This window comes from Bubalus kerabau, chromosome 3 (genome assembly GCF_029407905.1).
Source record: "Bubalus kerabau isolate K-KA32 ecotype Philippines breed swamp buffalo chromosome 3, PCC_UOA_SB_1v2, whole genome shotgun sequence".
Classification (NCBI taxonomy): Eukaryota; Metazoa; Chordata; class Mammalia; order Artiodactyla; family Bovidae; genus Bubalus; species Bubalus kerabau.
Genome location: NC_073626.1, coordinates 79,389,089 through 79,407,533, shown reverse-complemented (window position 1 = coordinate 79,407,533; position 18,445 = coordinate 79,389,089). Strand labels below are relative to the sequence as shown.

At 41.8% G+C, this 18,445-nt stretch overlaps 1 protein-coding gene across 1 annotated transcript in view; it reads left to right on the top strand.

Moving 5' to 3' along the window:
• Positions 1 to 18,445, top strand: part of MYO3B (myosin IIIB) — a 559,309-nt gene that overhangs the window by 513,731 nt on the left and 27,133 nt on the right.

Below are 18,445 nucleotides of genomic sequence, written 5' to 3'. Positions count from 1 at the left end.
CTTGCTGTCCCCCTGAGTCAGAGGCCCCCAATGAACAGTCAGGTTCATTCTCCCTGAGCCTTTTCCCACAGGCCATGGCAACACTGCATCCCTTCTAAGCTTGCTTTCACCATTCCCTTGGCCACATCCAAGATCTCCATGAGAAATGAGGATGACAGGTCAGAGCTCAAGGCATCAATTTCCTGAATTTTCATTTATTTTATGAAGGATCATTGATCTGTATTTACATCTGAATCTGGGTCTTTGCTCTGTTGGATCTATTTCTGTAAGAATTGAATTTCTCTAAAAAAAATCAAGACAGGTAGTAAGCTGGTAGTAAATAAAAGCAATAATAAGTGTTTCATGAGCATTTTTTTCTCTGCCCACACCTGGTTAAAATGTTTTTCACACAGTATCTTAAATAAGATAATGTCTCTATAAGTAGGTACCATTATTCTCCCCAGATGGGGAAAGATGTTTAGCATCTTGCCCAAAATCACACAGTGATCAAGTAGTACAGCCTGGCCTCAGACTGAGGTCTCATAAGTGAAAGTTGCTCAGTCGTATCTGACTTTGCAACCCCATGGATTATATAGTCCATGGAATTCTCCAGGCAAGAATACTGGAGTGGGTAGCCTTTCCCTTCTCCAGGGGATCTTCCCAATCCAGGGATCGAACCTAGATCTCCCACATTGCAGGCGGATTCCTTACCAGTTGAGTCACAAGGGAAGCCCAAGAATACTGGGGTGGGCAGCCTATCCCTTCTCCAGCGGATCTTCCCGACCCAGGAATCAAACCGGGGTCTCCTGCATTGCAGGCAGATTCTTTACCAACTGAGGTATCAGGGAAGCCCAGGTCTCGTGGTGAGGGGAAAAATTTTTCTCTCTGAAGATGTTATTTTCACATATGTGCTGTGCTGTGCTTAGTTGCTCAGTCGTTTCTGACCCTTTGCAACTCTATACAGCCCACCAGGCTCCTCTGTCCATAGGGATTCTCCAGGCAAGAATACTGGAGTGGGTTGCCATGATCCCCTCCAGGGGATCTTCCCAACCCAGGAATTTTCATATATAGCAGAACCTTATAAGATTTAAAAATAAATAAAACCTCAGATAGCAAGCTAATTTACAAAGCGTCTCTTTGTGTTCAGGGGATCCTGGCAAAGATGTGTTTTCATCCTCTCCTGTGCCTGCCTTGTTTCCTCTTCCTCTGTCTCTAGTTATGTTCATGCAGTGACAAACAACTGGACCAAAACAAAAGTGTGGTAACACCCAGATTTAGGATGTCTTGTGTACATGCTACCAGGCATCTGGCTAGTTAAACAAATCTGGATTTTTCACTTAATTATAAACTTTTCACCCAGAATTCTGGCCTACCCTGTGGGGCTTTATCTTTGTGGTATAACTCCGTCCAACAAACTCAGAAGTATTATAAAATCAAAGTGTGATTTGAGGTGTGGTTATCTCTACCGAAGCCATAGTTAAGTTTTTTATGGTTATTTTTTCTTTTTAAAAGAAAAACAGAATCTGTAGACCCATCACCATTTTCATGAAGTATTTATTTACCAATTAGTCAGCACTGTGAACTGGTTGATTTAATGATCTCTCCTATGACTTATGCATAGCTTTTATTAATTGAGCCTGTGGAGATGAAGGGCAGATATAAATTAATGTGGAAAATGTATCACTTGCCATTCCTTTAAGGAAATACAGTTCTCTTCAAATATCTTTGCTGGTTTTTTCCCCTTTAAGCGTCTCTTGAATTTTAGGTAGAAGGTTATGTCGGCACTGGGGTATACTCATAGGGTTTGTTTTGGACCTTTCATACTTGTTAACACAGTGAACAAGACTTTTTATTGATCTGTAAGGTGATTCTTTTTTTTTTTTTAATTTCATTTTATTTTTAAACTTTACATAACTTAATACTTAAAATATTTCGAAGGGAGAAGGCAATAAGCTTAAGTTAAAAAACAACTTAGAACTTCCAAAATTTTCATCAGCCAAACAAGTTGCTGATGAGTTATTTTTAGGCTGTCTGCCTTTGATTCTGACCTTTAATAGGAGAACTGAAATAACTTTCCAGTAGACACTAGGTAGTGCAAGTCAGCGTAACTGACAGCATTTCCGTCCTTCTCAGCTCCTGGGTCAGGGTCTGTGCTTCAGACTGTCATTCCTCTGATACAGCACTTCTCAACCTTGGCTGCATGTTGGAATCACCAGGGGAACTTAAAAAAATATTGACCTGCCTGGATCTCACCTGCAGAGATTCTGATTTGATTGTTCTGGGGTGTGGCCTGGCCATCAAGATTGTTTGAAAGTTCCCCAGATGGCTCTAACGTGCAGCCAAGGCTGAAGACTACAGCTCTGGGGATATGCAGAGAGAGGAAACCTGACAAATAAGTCTTGCACGTAAATTCCAGCATGTCCTCAAGTTACAAATGTTTCTACTAGCCTGAATAATGCATCCCAGGTGAATAATGTGTTACTCCTAGTGATTCTTTGTGTCCTGAGTCAAAAAGAGTTTCAGGAGTCACTTGAGCATATCTTTCTTCTAAGGAGGGCCAAAAAAGTATCTGTTCTTATACCTCAGTCACCTTTGAAAGCTTCTCAGGGTGGAAAGAGGTAGTGTGGTTGTGCGGTCTGCTCACCTTCTCAGCCCCGCTACCCTCTTCTTCCCCCCTCCCTCCCACCCCACACTGTAGGGCCTTGAGCTCTTGTAAAGCCGCCTCCACTTTTGCAAACGCTTTCATGGTTTTCCAGGAGTAGACACAGGGTCCCATCAGGCACAGCTGTGCTCTCAGACTTGCCTCTGGTGACATTTGTGAGATGACCAGCCAGCACTGGGGTACCATTTGTGAACAATGGAACAGACCCAGATAACCTACACCTATTCAGCCTCTGAACAAGCCGCTGAATAAAGAAATAAGTAAAGTCACAACTCTTGGAGTTGGAAATCACTTTAAGAAATCACACGGTGTAGGTGCAGGGAGAAGAGGTTTTATTATCCTCAGTTGGGAAAGTGGCACCTTTGGCGAAGTGAATTTAGTGAGCAGTGGAATGAATAGTAGAAACTAGAATGCAGGTCTCCTCCTAGCACAGACTGTATCATAAGCTCAGGTTTGGTCTTTGACTTCGTGCTCTGTAGCTATTTGTTTCAGTTGCCTTTACCTTATGACCTAAAGTTCATAGGCCCAGTGGATTTTTGGTTCCTCCGCACTAGACTCAACAGAAATATGAGGCTGAGAGCTGTCATTTTCACAGCAGGCTGGGCCTCACCAAAGTGATTTATGTGTTTTTACTTGCAGGCTATATTTTAATGCCGAGATTTTTCTGATTATCTTTTTGTGTGTGCACCCGCTCACCACATGGGCTCTTAATTTAGAAAATATTCAGCAATTACATGTGGAATTGATACTTTACATAAAAGCAAAAATGGTGCCTGGTTATGTGTGTAACTGAAAAATTCGATGTCTTTTATTTTTCTGGCAACAGAGATATGTGACTCAAAGAAATTGCTCATTATTTTTCATTTTCTGTGAGATGAAAAGTTCTTAATTGAAAAGTAGAGCTACCTCTAAATAAAGGTCACATGGTGGAAGCTTTGGTTTCAGTGGCCCCGAAGACTTTGCCAGGCACCAGAGTCGTAAAGTTTAATTATCGATGGCTCCAAATAAAACCTAAATTTGATTTAAACTAAATCTAAAATTTTGAGAAATTAATTTTGATGTTGAAATCAGATATTTTGGCAGCTTCATGAAAAATGATTCTTTCAGGAACCGCTACTTTGACAGTTGATTATCCAAATATTTAACAGTTTGGGTAAACAACACTTAAGTAAAATCTCTGGAACTCAATTCATTTTTAATAAATGGATATGTTAGTTTTCTGTCTTGCCAACTCTTCCCAGTGCCAGCAAAGTAAGAAATGCAGCACCTTTATTGAAGGGACACTTTGTGATAAAGAAAAATCAACCACTGTAGCAGAGAACGCTTGGATAACTTTTCACACCTGCCTTTGCAACAGTGCATGGTATGGGTTTTTGTTTTTTTGTTGAAATCACAAGATAGGTAAAGGAAAGAAAACGACTCTTCCCAAACACAAAACCATAGAGGACTTATATCTGTATTATCTTGGTCAAAATATGCCTCAAACTTATTGCTTCCTATAGTTAATATTCTTACCACAAGCACTGTCTAAATTATGTGATCTCAGAGGCAAAATTATTATCAGTTCAGTCGCTCAGTCGTGTCTGACTCTTTGCAACCCACAGACTGCAGCACGCCAGGCTTTCCTGTCCATCACCAACTCCCAGAGCTTGCTCAAACTCATGTCCATTGAGTCGGTGATGCCATCCAACCATCTCAACCTCTGTTGTCCACTTCTCCTCCTGCCTTCAATCTTTCCCAGCATCAGGGTCTTTTACAATGAGTCAGTTCTTCGCATCAGGTGGCCAAAGTATTGGAGTTCAGCTTCAGCATCAGTCCTTCCAATGAATATTCAGGACTGATCTCCTTTAGGATGGACTGGTTGGATCTCCTTGCTATCCAAGGGACTCTCAAGAGTCTCTCAAGACTCTCAAGAGTCTTCTCCAACACCACAGTTCAAAAGCATCAATTCTTTGGCGCTCAGCTTTCTTTATACTTCAACTCTCATATCCATACATGACTACTGGAAAAACCATAGCTTCAACTAGATGGACCTTTGTTGGCAAAGTAATGTCTCTGCTTTTTAATATGCTTTCTAGGTTGGTCATAGCTTTTCTTCCTAGGAGCAAGCCATCTTTTAATTTCATGGTTGCAGTCACCATCTGCAGTTGATTTTGGAGCTCAAAAAAATATAGTCTGTCACTGTTTTCATTGTTTCCCCACCTATTTGCCATGAAGTGATGGGGCCAGATGCCATGATCTTAGTTTTTTGAATGTTGAGTTTTAAGTCAGCTTTTTCACTCTCTTTCACTTTCATCAAGAGGCTCTTTAGTTCTTCTTTGCTTTCTGCCATAAGGGTTGTGTCATCTGAATATCTGAGGTTATTGATATTTCTCCCAGCAATCTTGATTCCAGCTTGTGCTTTATCCCACTTGGCATTTCACATGATACACTCTGCATGTAAGTTAAATAAGCAGGGTGACAATATACAGCCTTGACGTACTCCTTTCCCAATTTGGAACCAGTCTGTTATTCCATGTCTGGTTCTAACTGTTGCTTCTTGACCTGCATACAGATTTCTCAGGAGGCAGGTAAAATGGTCTGGTACTCCTATCTTTTAAAGAATTTTCCACAGTTTGTTGTGATTCACACAGTCAAAGTCTTTGGCATAGTCAATAAAGCAGAAGTAGATGTTTTTCTGGAACTCTGTTGGTTTTTCTATGATCCAACAGATGTTGGCAATTTGATCTCTGGTTCCTGGTTATATATATGTAACACTTTTGGCAGAGATAAATTGCCAGTATCCATTGGAAAAGTATTTTATATATATATATATAGATAGATAGATATACACACATACATATGCACACACATACATGCGCACATCTCTATGTGTATATATATACAGAGACATACTATATATACACATATGTATATATATTTTTACATCATAGACATATATACATATATAAACAACATACATATAAATATAGAAGTATACATATATACAAATATATATAATTATATGTATCTCTCTCTGTCTCAAAGTCGCTCAGTCATGTCTGACTCTTTGCAACCCCACGGACCATACCCCACCAGGCCCCCGTCCATGGAATTCTCCAGGCAAGAATGGGTAGCCATTCCCTTCTGCAGGGGATCTTTCCAAGCCAGGGGTCAAACCTGGGTCTCATACATTGTAGGCAGATTCTTTACCATCTGAGCCACCAGGGAAGCCCAAATATGTGTATACATGATAAGAAATTACTTTCAAGAACAGAATACTTGGTACAGTTACTTTCTCTGAAAACAACCAAAAGCCATAGGAGAGTGAATGCTTCCTATGAATAAAAGGACAAAGATTCAAAAATTAAAAGGTGTTTTTTTTTTTCTCCCTGTAAAGTTCTATCCTAACTTATCTGCTTTGAGAATAAGAGTTGGCACCCTAGCTGTTTGGAAACAAATGGAACTACTCTTCCATATTTTGGTTTTACATCTAATGAAATTCCTCATTATGGCCCACCCCCACCTTAACTTATTTTATTTTTAATACACCTGTAATGAGGGAGCCAGGTCCAAGAAGGCCAGGACCCAAATGCTCCACTCCTTGCACCAGCTAAGACTGCTGTCTTCAAACTTTTTTTCCAAACATTTTCATTTCCATTATCAGAAGTCATGCACCATGTGGTTGTTTGTTTGTTTCTTTCTTTTTGTTTTGTTTGCCTCAAATCTCTCTGAATCTACAAAATCGTTTCCTGAGAGATCTTTCTTCATCTGCATGTTTACCTCTGTGAAGGACAGACATAGAACCAAGCTAAGAAAATCTGTCTGAATTTGGAGGGAACCAAAATGATCCACTGCTCTCTTTTAAATGTACAATGGAAGGGTGGGAGGAGGTGCTGCACTTTGATGCCAAATTTAGAATTTCCTGGGATGTGGGCTGGAGTATTCACCTGGCTTCTCTCCATTAGGACCTCTAGGGTGCTGCTGGGGAAAACACTCGGCTGAACCACTCTCTTCACGCTCGCCATCCCTCAGGCTTTTGATTTTGTAGTGGAATCTTTGAGTAAATTAACTTGAAAGAGTATGTCCCGATATTCAGAGGCCACAGAGTCCTGTCACAATGGGCCGAGAGAAGAACTTTTACATGTTACTCTCAACATGTAAAAGTGAACATCACCAAGCTGAGCCTTTGGATATTTTACTACCTCTCCTCCTTACTTGGAACTTTTTTTTCCAATAGCCTCAGGCACGATAATTTTTTCCTTGCCTTAGCAAAATCTATTGACACAATAACTAGTTTAGGTTTTGATTGCTCTCCTTTGAGCACCAGAGGATCCCTGGGGATTTAGGGGCTTGTTCAATGTCAATATGCACCTGCAATTTGAGACCTTCACCCTCATTCCCAGGAGGGGAACTCTTGCATCTCTGTGTTAAAGGCACACAGGGCCTCTGTTGTTTCTCATGATTATGCTAAGTGAGTTCCAACCACTTTCTCTAAGATAAAAAATTAAAAATCAAAGATGTGTGTATACATCTTTGTATATACAAACCATATATACATATTTACATATTTACGTATATACATATATACATATTTACAAAACCATTTGTAAATACAAACCATAATTTCACATTTCACTGAACAAAACAGATTTTCTATGAAAACATAAGGTTATGACAAGAGAGGTTGGTGGCCATTATTTGACAAGTCCAGTATGGAAAGAGAGGGTGAAGCAGAGTAGGACCAAAGAATTTTTTTTCCCCTTTTGGCAAATTCCCCCACAGACTTTTTTAGCAAAGCCTGGAATTCAAGAACTTTAGAATTTAAAAGAATCTTCAAGGTCACCTAATCCAGCCCTCTTGTTTCTAGGTGAGCGTTGTACTTCCTAGTTAACTTTCATGATATCTCTTCCCCCAACCTTCTGCTAAAAGAATAATGTATTTACAGAATGCACAAATATTATGTACTAAACTCATTTAAAACATAATAAGAGTAATGGTTCAAATTTAGAACCAGCTGCAGGTGCTTTACTTTCCAGCAGAAGTTCCTTACATTTACCATTTTACAATTAACAGCCAGTCACTTCTCAACTCAAAGTAGTATATGCCATTTACTCATACACTCCACACCAGGCACCACCCCCATACATTATCGTATTCAATCCTCACAATAACCCTGTTGAAGTGGATTTTTTTCTCCTCTCATTTACACATATGGAAAATGAGGCATGAAGAGGTTAAATCATTTGTCCAAAAATTCCTTATTAGTGCTGAGATTTCAGCCAAATCTATCTGAATGAAAGCCCCCATCATAACCACACTCTCTTACATGTCTTATAAAATCACTCTTATATGTGCCTTTATGTTGACAGAGGTGCTTGTTGAGGCTGATTCAGATGGGGTGGGTGTAAACCTCTGCAAGGTTTGCACTGGGGTCAGATTGATAGCGTGGGTGCCAGCTTGGCAACAATAATAAGCTGCCCTTTAAAGCAGGATTTAAGTGACAGTCCCCAGGGAGGTTCCCTTAAATAAGCCCATTTTCTGTGCCCTGGGTGAAAAGGAAAGAGAACCAAAGATCTGCAGAATTTTAAAGCAAGATGAAATATTAGAATATCTCTAAACCCCTCAAAAAACCCATGAGAAAACTGAGGCTCAGAGAAATTAAGAGATTTGCTACCATTTGGGGATTAAGACAAGATGCGTGAGTTGGTTGGCGGGAAAATAATCCATAGTTATTAAGCACTTACTGTGTACCAGGCTCTGGGCCAGGTGTCTTTTGAATATTATTTCCTTTCATTTGTCTCCTTCGCTGATGTCAGGGATCCTGTCCATGCTGTTTAGTGCTGTATCCTTGGAGCCCTTCACACAGCCATGCTAGATGCTCATCACTGTTTGAACATAGTAATGAATGACTCTCTCACCAATTTTAATGACAGTCTTAACATTTTTGTTTTACAAAGAAGAAAACCGAGGTTCGGTGACCTGATGTACCTCACCCAGGTTCAGAGAGTTTCTCTAAGTCCACTGACTCCAAAGCCCATGGCCTCTTGCACACACCAGCATAGAAAAGGTACATCTCCAAGCAGATAAATAGATCTGAATATCAACTTTCCTGCTTCTCTCCCAATTCTTAGCAAGAGCTGAGAACACAGACCCAAGTGAGGTCTGTGACTCCGACGACGTCATTAGTCTCACAAAACATACTGAGATCCACTTACAGTATGCTGTGAGGTATCATAAATAATTAAAAGAGAACTGCACATCTTAAAATAATGAGCTCCATATACTTGAACACGATGCAGCCTTGGCTTTCCACTGTTATTTTTTTTTCCACTTCTCTCTGATGTGCACCCTGGTAGTCATTAGTCAGGAGCATCTGTGAGGTTTTCCTGTGTCATGAGATGTTAGCCCATTTTTCCTAGAGAATCCATATTATTTCGTGGAGCTCTCCGAATTTGTACACTGTGATATTCATGACACCGTAACCAGCAATGGTTAGTGTCAGCATTCCTTCTCCTCCACTTCTTCTGATCTTGTCACTTTCCTTCCTTTGGGAAATTGCTCCCCAACACACACACTTCATGTGGTTCTGATGAGGCTCTCAGGCAAATTTTACCAATTCCTGGTCTAAACTTGGACTGTGTGACCCAGGCCTGGTATCTCAGGTATCCCCCCAGCCACTGTGACTGGCGCGGGGTGGGAGAAATGCCTCAAGTTAGGCCCACTTGTAATTTTTTACATATGGCTGCCTCCCTCCCCCAGATCACATCCTCCAGCATTGTCACTCCCCCGTCCCTGGCAGGGAGAGAAAAGCTGTACAAAAGAGTGTGGTCAACGCCTAGGGAGGAGCAGAGTTTAGAGACAGAAAAAAGCAGGGTCACTGGGTATACAGGAGACAGTAGGAGAGAGAAAATCCAGGTTAGATGATGCGAGCCCCCCAGAACACCTAAAGCCAACCCTTCCTCACAGACTATTCTGTCAAGTAAACCAATGTTTTCTGTGCTGGGTAAACAGACTTGAAGTGGCTCCTATCACCTCAGCTAACAAACATCGAACACATTATCTAACCGCAAATGGGAACTTAACCACAGAAGTAAACAACAAAATGGCTAACTTGTGCTACAAGATTATTTCCTTGTTGGTGGCAGGTCCCGAGCATCTCCTGATGCCCCAGACAGTGCCAGATGTGTTGAGATAAACTGTGCCCCAAGACCAGCCCCTCATATGCAAACCCAACCGCACCCATGTTCCAACCCCCTCCTTCTTGCAGCTTTCCCCTTGCCTTTCCCTGTTGCTCTTGGCCACCCCGTGGCCATGCACTCTCTCCCAGCACACACACCCTCAGGGCCAAACTGCACTTACACATCTTCATCTGTTACTTTTCTATCTATTTTGCCAAAGGCAGCCCAGTACCAGGCACAGAAGGTGATCATTAAAGCCTCACTGGCCCCAGTTGACTCAGCTGTGAGGGTTGTGTGGAGCCCAAGGTCAGGGAAGTACCCTGCCAACCCCCACCTCCCCCACCATTCCCCATCTACAGAACACCTGTGCAAGAGAATGACATGGGCTCTGGAGCTGTCTGCTCCCATATTCACTAGCCCTTGGGATCTTGGGCAAGTCACTTACCCTCCCAAGTTTCATCTGTAAAGTAGGAACCATGACCACCATTTTACAGAGTCGTGGGGAGGACAAAAGATAATACATTCTAATCAGGAAGCCCAGCCCTCATGGATAGGAGGTGTTCAAAAAACGGCAGTAGTTCTTGCACTGATGCCTTAACTAAAGATGGGCAGATGGTAAGTGGAAAGCTTATAGCCGCTGGAGAGGTGAGCTGTCCAGTACAACTTGAGACAGGCAAGACTGGATGATGAGGTAGAAGCTGTTATTAGCCCTATACCTCTGGCCCCACCCAACACAGCCCACTTCTCCTTGTTTTCTGTTGCTTTCTAAGTGTCTTAAGGGTGTTCCAGGGTCTCCCAGCTCCAAAGGACATACCATCTGGGCCTTCATAGGCCTCCCTTCTCACTCGTAACCCCAACCAATTCTTGCCCCTTTCTCAGCTAGTCTAATGAATGAATGAGGCTCCTGTGGTCCCTATACCTAATGAAATCACGCTTCCTAAACCTGGCTGCATTTTAGTGGAGACCTTTCCAGTCACACCTGGAGGAGGGCATGGCAACCCACTCCAGTTTTTGTGCCTGGAGAATCCCCCTGGACAGAGGAGCCTGGCAGGCTGTAGTCCTTGGAGCTGCAAAGAGTTGGATACAACAGAGCAACTGAACACTTGCAGTCAAAATGCGCAAGTGCAGGTGTTCCCAACATGTCTTGTCACTTACAATACCTACTATTATTTCTCTTGTGGATAATATATTTTGAAATTTTATCTTCTCCCAAGCATATAGTTTATTTAGTAAAATTAATTTCACCACTTTATTAATTATGGGAATGGTTGCTATTCGAGCTTAACCCACCATGATACAGTCAATGGCACTGCATTGAGTAAGTTCATTTCAGGCCAAAAGGAAAGAAATTTGAGTTTGTAATTAGCCCGTCTTTGATGCTGGCTGGGTTTTTTCAAATACTGAAAATAATCTAAGAAGCTTCATCACAACCATTCTGAGAGGTATCCCTCCCTTAACCCCTGCCCCCCCCAAGAAGCTGTTGCTTCTGGTACCAGCCCCGAGAGAGAGTGGGCCCGTCAGCCCCTCATGTCTCACCTCCTAGGTGGGCCTTCTGTTGACTGGTTCCAGCCTGGGGCTCTCCATCTGCCCCTCCTCATCTGAGCTAGATCTTACCTAAGTTCAGCTGGGCCTCAGAGTACAATGTAAATCGTGCAGAATGCTGCTTCTAGCTGTTCCACATACCTAAGCATTACTGCACATTCCTAATTGGCCTTAATTTGGCCATGAAATTCCTTAATTCTGATTATGTGTTTTCTTCCTACCCATAACATTCGTGGGGGGAAGAAGCCATTTTAAATAAGCATCCATTCCTCTGTTCTTTTTTCCACTTCTGCCTTCAACTACCGCTACCCACCTGCCTCACTGCTTCTGGAATGGAGAAGGCCCTGTAAGAGGATAAGAAACGAAGCATGTGGTAGAAGGCAACCTCCCAGCTGAAGTAGGCCTAGGAAGCCATTGCTCTAAATGGCTCTAAATGCCCCCCAGGATACCAGTCATAAGCCTGTGAAAAAAGCTTCAATTCTTTCCAGAAGGAATCTTTTTCGCTTGCCAGTGTCTGCTGATTAGGTGTTGCATCTTCCTTGGTGGCTCAGACAGTAAAGCATCTGCCTACAATGTGGGAAACCTGGGTTCGATTCCTGAATCGGGAGGATCCCCTGGAGAAGGAAATGGCAACCCACTCCAGTACTCTTGCCTGGAAGATCCCATGGACGGAGGATCCTGGTAGGCTACAGTCCATGGGGTCGCAAAGAGTCGTACACGACAGAGCGATATAACTGTCAAGTTTCACCCTACCTTTATATTGTCTGTAAACCTCATAGAGTTGGTTTTCTATCCACACATTTTCCTGCTTAGGTAGGAAAACATGGCCTAAAAATGGCCTCCATTTTAGAAGTGTGGTACCAGAATTTTTGGCTGCCTATTGTTGACCTTGACTTGCTCTCAGCAACCCCATCTTTTGGGGGTAATTTCCTCACCATCTAGGTAGAAAGTATGAGCAATCCTGCCTTCTATTATAGAACAGCCATGGAGCAACCCTTAAAAGAGGTCCTGCCAAGGTGGTGCCCCCCCCCCCAGGATACCAGCCAACCAGGCAAGGACATGGGAAAGAAGAGGCGGAGGCATCAACACAGCAGTGGTCATGCTTTTTTCCACTCCCTGGCTCTCCAGAGTGCCTCTAGATCCTACCAGGCTGGGTTCACTACCTGCCCATCCATTCTGTGAGTCCCTGACTTCCTTCCAGTGAATTCCCCTTTTTACTTAAGATGATCTCAATTGGTTTCTGATGACCGCAGCCAAGATGCATAGCTGATTCTGGTACCAACGGCATTGTGAAGGACTCTTCCGACCAAGTAGATATAACAGTATCTATTAGTGGTGGTTCTGCTGCCAATATTTCTGGCTCTGTGGCTCTGATGTTTATTGGAATGAAAAAGCTTTGTATTTTGATATAATGAATTGGAATAAAATGGCTAAGAGAAAGATCAGCACAGTACTGGAGTAGAGAACAAACAATTCTAAAAAGGTCTAGTTGTGCAACTTATTTCTCAACATAGCATCTAAACGTAATCATAGCATTTGGGGACAGCTAAAGTGATTGATTTTGCAGAAAATATTTGTTGTTTAATTACAGGATCATATGGATCTTTTGGCAACCAACAGATGCCAAAACAGACTTTAAGCACCATCTTGAGAAACTTGTGATTTGCTTAGTGTGCTTTTAATTTAAAGCATATGGCTTCACATTCAACTGCAGTCTCCAAAATGAAGACATTAGTAATGAATCACCCTATTGGAGAAAACGCAGTGCTCCTAGACCAGGTCTTTGGTCTGTATACTCAAATGGTTCTATTTAGAGGCATAAACACGAAGCAGCTCTCCCTGTTTTAGCTGGATGTTCCTGGGGTGCACATGACATCAAAGGACCACACGGACAACTTCCCCGGCAACGTCCAGTGCTTGGCACCAGGGCCTGCCTCCATCTGAATAAACAGAGTGCAGTTTGGTCACTGAAAACTAGAAGGCCTAGAAAGACCATTTCTGTTGTGGTGACTTTTCCTTTTTTAGTCTCTCAGCCTCCTAGCCTAGCCTGATACTTCATTGCACTTCGGGAGTTCAGCCATCCTATGTGGAAATTCAGAACTACAGCCCTTCTACCAAGAGCCGTGTTTGTGGCTGCAGGCTGAGAACGTGGATCCATTCAGACCACATGTGGTATCCCTGGTATTGAGAGATGGCCAGTGAGGAAATGACCAGAGTGTAGTAGTAAGAATATGGGCTCTGGTGTCAAATTTTAATCCCCTGGCCATTTTCTAGTTACGTGAACCCACGCAAGGCATTTCAGTTTCCCGAGTCTTGGCTTCCAAATCTGTAAAATGGGGGTAATAGTACCAATTTTCAGGAGTTGCTATGAGAATTAAATTATCTATGTCAGAGCTAAGCTAAGCCTCTGGTACCTAGTAAGTCATAATCATATAATTAGCTATTATTGTAATTATTATTAAAGGGAGGACCTGCTTCCTTTCACTTTTCACTTTCATGCATTGACGAAGGAAATGGCAACCCACTCCAGTATTCTTGCCTAGAAAATCCATGGACGGAGGAGCCTGGTGGGCTGCAGTCCATGGGGTCGCTAAGAGTCGGACACGACTGAGCGACTTCACTTTTACTTTCTTGCATTGGAGAAGGAAATGGCAACCCACTCCAGTGTTCTTGCCTGGAGAATCCCAGGGACGGGGGAGCCTGGTGGGCTGCCATCTATGGGGTCGCACAGAGTCGGACACGACTGAAGCGACTTAGCAGCAGCAGCAGCTTCCTCTCTGCCTCTAGTTTGTCAAGGCTTTGCTTAAATTCAGTACACTTTTAATAAAGTGTCTTACTGCAGGCTGGGTTCTGTGTTTTAGATGCTTTCACATTCTTAGTGTGTTGTGTTGCTTGAAAAATAAATTTACTATTTCTCTGCTGTTTTTTTCTGATCAGGAACATGACACAGAAAGGATGTTTGCTCGCATCCTTTCTTCAATTTTATAAGACCTCCCCCGTCTCCATCGTGTTCTTACTCATCCTGTCTGCTCACCAATCAGCAGAATGGACTATATCAAGCTAAGGTATATAATTCTGTTAACACTGGGAGCATCCTTTGGCCATACTCTGGGTAACTATGACTGCCTTTCCATCAAAGGAGAGGCATTTCAGGTTTACCCAGTGGGCTGTATTCCCTGAAGACAGCTCTGAGTAGGAAACACCTTCCTCTCAAAGATGTATGATAGATGTTTATACATTATGCGTAGTGATCTGTTGTTAAATATAACAGTTGTGAATATTTTCCACTTTATTGTTTGTGTTTTATATTTTTTTCTTTTTTTGTTTGCTCTTTCACTGTTAAAATTTTTTTATGATTTTTTTCCTCATTTTAATGTAGTCAGCTCAATATTTTCCTTAGAGTATCTGCCTTTGGTATAATACTCATAGAGTTCTTTCCCACCCCGATTATATATTCACCCATATGTTTTATCATTTTAAAGACTTCATCAACATTTAGATTTAATATAAATATCCTTACAGTGTTTATTCTTAAACCATCTGGAATTTACCTGCACAAATGATTAGGTTCATGAATCAACCATCGTTGCTATCTTCCCTTCCTGGGGCTCTTGCCTTCCTGCCTTATAACAGCAACGACTCATGAAAGGCACCAAAAAAAAAGCAAAAGCGGCCCATTCAATGCAAGCAACAAAAAACTCTAAAGACACTCACTTCCTTGTTTATATATTTTAATGATTTGTTGTGACATGCTTTAATGGTTTAGCCTTTTAATTGAGTTTTCTGCTGCATTTATAACAAAATTTTGAATGTAGAGTGAGTCAATGTTAATTAATGGGATTTGTCTCACTTCTCAGGGGTGTTGGGACAGAGTAAAAAGGTTAAGATTCGCTCTTAGGTCCTTTTCACGTTTTGTTTCGTCTGTTCTCACTCTAGCCAAGGTTTTCATCACCTCAGCTTGGACTCCTGCTGTGTCCTTTTCCATTTTCCCTTTTCCCTCTCCTCTAATTCATTCTATTACACTACTACCAATTACAGTCAGCCCTCCTCTCTGTATCTGAGGACTGGTTGGACCCACAGATACAAGGGGCCATTTTATATAAGGGACTTGAGCATGCATGGATTTTGGTGTTCATGGGGTATCCCGGAACCGATCCCCCCACAGATGCTGAAGGACAGCTGTACTGTGTCATGTTCCTGATCAGAAACCTCAGTGCCTCTCCAAGGCTCACAGGGTGAAAGACAAAATCTTTAAGACTGACTTCCAAACCTTCACAACTAAACCTTATTTTATGTGTTTTCAAACAAATGTCCAGCTCCCTAACCCCTGAAACACACCTTCCTAATCAGTGATGATACTAGGAGAGGGCATTTGAGCCCTTTACTTCCATAATACATTAATTTTGTTGTCTAGGTGCTATGTCTGTTTCCCACTCTTTTGCGACCCCATGGACAATAGCCTGCCAGGCTCTTCTGTCCATGGGGTTACTGGAGGAGCAAGAATACTGGAGTGGGTTGCCATTTCCTTCTCCAGAGGATCTCCCTGGCCCAGGGATTGACCCCTCATCTCCTACACTGGCAGACAGAGTCTAAATTTTTTTATTTTTTTTAATTTTTATTTTGCATTGGACCATAGTTGATTAGGGTTTCCCTGGTGGCTCAGATGGTAAAGCGTCTGCCTGCAATGCAGGAGACCTGGGTTCGATCCCTGGGTTGGGAAGATCCCCTGGAGAAGGAAATGGCAACCCACTCCAGTACTCTTGCCTGGAAAATCCCATGGATGGAGGAGACTGGTAGGCTACAGTCCATGGGGTCACTGGCTCAGAGGTTAAAGTGTCTGCCTGCAATGTGGGAGACCTGGGTTCGATCCCTGGGTCGGGAAGATTCCCCTGGAGAAGGAAATAGCAACCCACTCCAGTATTCTTGCCTGGAGAATCCCATGGACGGAGGAGCCTGGTGGGCTACAGTCCATGGGGTCACACAGAGTCGGACATGACTGAGCGACTTCACGTCAGTTCATAGTCGATTAACAATGTTGTGTTAGTTTTAGGTGTACAGCAAAGTGATTCAGTTATACATATACATGCATATATTCTTTTTCAAATTCTTTTCCATTTAAATTATTATAGAATATTGAGCAGAGTTCTCTGTGCTATACAGTAGGTCCTTGTTGGTTATCTATTAGAAATATAGAAGTGTATACATGTCAATCCCAAACTCTCAGACTGCTCCTCCCCTTCAACCAAAAGCAGCATTATTGTTTGAAGTTGAAAATACTAATTGTTCATGTAACATAAAGTGTGAAAGAAAGTATCTTTAGAAAACCTTTCCATGTTGAAAAAATCTAGTAGCATGTTTATTATTCAAGAAAAAAAAACACCATGTACTTGTTATATAAGCCATTTGATAGCGCATATACTGTTTCTTTACTCTAAAGGACTGTTTTTCTAAATGATTTAAAACTTCCATATTCATTCTTTCCTTAGTATTCCTATGACTTATGCTTATTATTTCTAAAGGCTAAAGCTGCTGATATCTCCAAACATCATAAATGAAAAAGTCACGAGGATACCAACTATCTTTCTTATCACAAAATATGAAATATCAGTTATTCCCAGTCTAATCTTCTTTGGGATTGGGGATAACAGCTGTTTAATTAATCTTGGGCAAAGTTTTCTGTAATCACTTGACATTTTTTTTCTGGTTTTAAAATGCTAATAACCTACATCTTCATCAATAGAAACTTATCAAATGATGGTGCAACCATAAAAAATGTAATATTAGGAAGCCACAAAAAGTGAGTTGTATCCATATGTATTCTTATAGAACAGTCTCCATATTATATTGAAATATGAGAAAAGCAAGGCACAGAGTGTAGAAATATGCTACATTTGAGGGGCTTGGGGGTTTGGGTTTTCCTCTAACAGCAGAAGTGACTGCTTTCTAATTGTATCTACATAGGCTATTTCACACAATACTGTAATGCCAGTGATTTCTCTGGAGCAAGGAGTAGGGGTCTGGAGAGGAATTATTCATTCTGTCCTCTTTTGTGCTTGTCTGGTCCTATACCTAAAGTGTGTAAATTTTTCAATTAAAAATATTAATTAAACATTGTTTTGACTAAAATGTATAATGAAATTCTACTCTCATCTAATAACCCTTAAGCTAAGAGGAAAGTGAACTGTACCAAGAGATACAGAATCCAGCTAGGTCAGCATTTTCCGTAAATATAGGAAAAGAAAGTGGAGGAGGAGACTGTGCTTGAGGAACATGGTATTTCAGAAAGTGGCCATGTATTGCAGATGTGCAGGGTTATAACTGGCTAGCTAGCTCTCAAGCCTACATTTCTGCTAATGGTAGAAAACAATCTGGTAGCTTCTAGGTAAGCTCAATCATTTCCAGGGTTTTCCACAGTCTTTTTAAAACAAATATGGTTAATTCTGAACTCTCCTCCCTCACCCTTCTTCTCTGTTCCACTTCTTAGCCAATTGTTTTTGCTGTTTCAGATTTTGCAAATGTACTTTTTTTTTTTTTTAACAGTTTTACTGGAGTATAGTTGATTTAAGTGTTGTGTTAGTTTTTGCTATATAGCAAACTAAATCACTTATATACATACATAGATCCACTCCTTTTTATTTTCCCATATAGGTCATACAGAGTACTGAGTAGAGTTCCCTGTGCTATACAGTAGGTCCTCGTTGTTTATCTATTTTATATATACTAGTGTGTATATGCACTGGCAACCCACTCCAGTACTCTTGCCTGGAAACTCCCATGGACAGAGGAGCCTGGTAGGCTGCAGTCCATGGGGTCGCGAAGAGTCGGACACAACTGAGCGACTTCCCTTTCACTTTCCACTTTCATGCCCTGGAGAAGGAAATGGCAACCCACTCCAGTGTTCTTGCCTGGAGAATCCCAGGGACGGAGGAGCCTGATGGGCTGCCGTCTATGGGGTCGCACAGAATCGGACACGACTGAAGCGACTTAGCAGCAGCAGCAGTGTGTATATGTCAATCCCAAATATTAAAACATCTTTGGTACCTATTGCCTTTATCTCCTCCCTTACAGAACTTCTTGGGTTCATCACTCCCCTGAAACACAC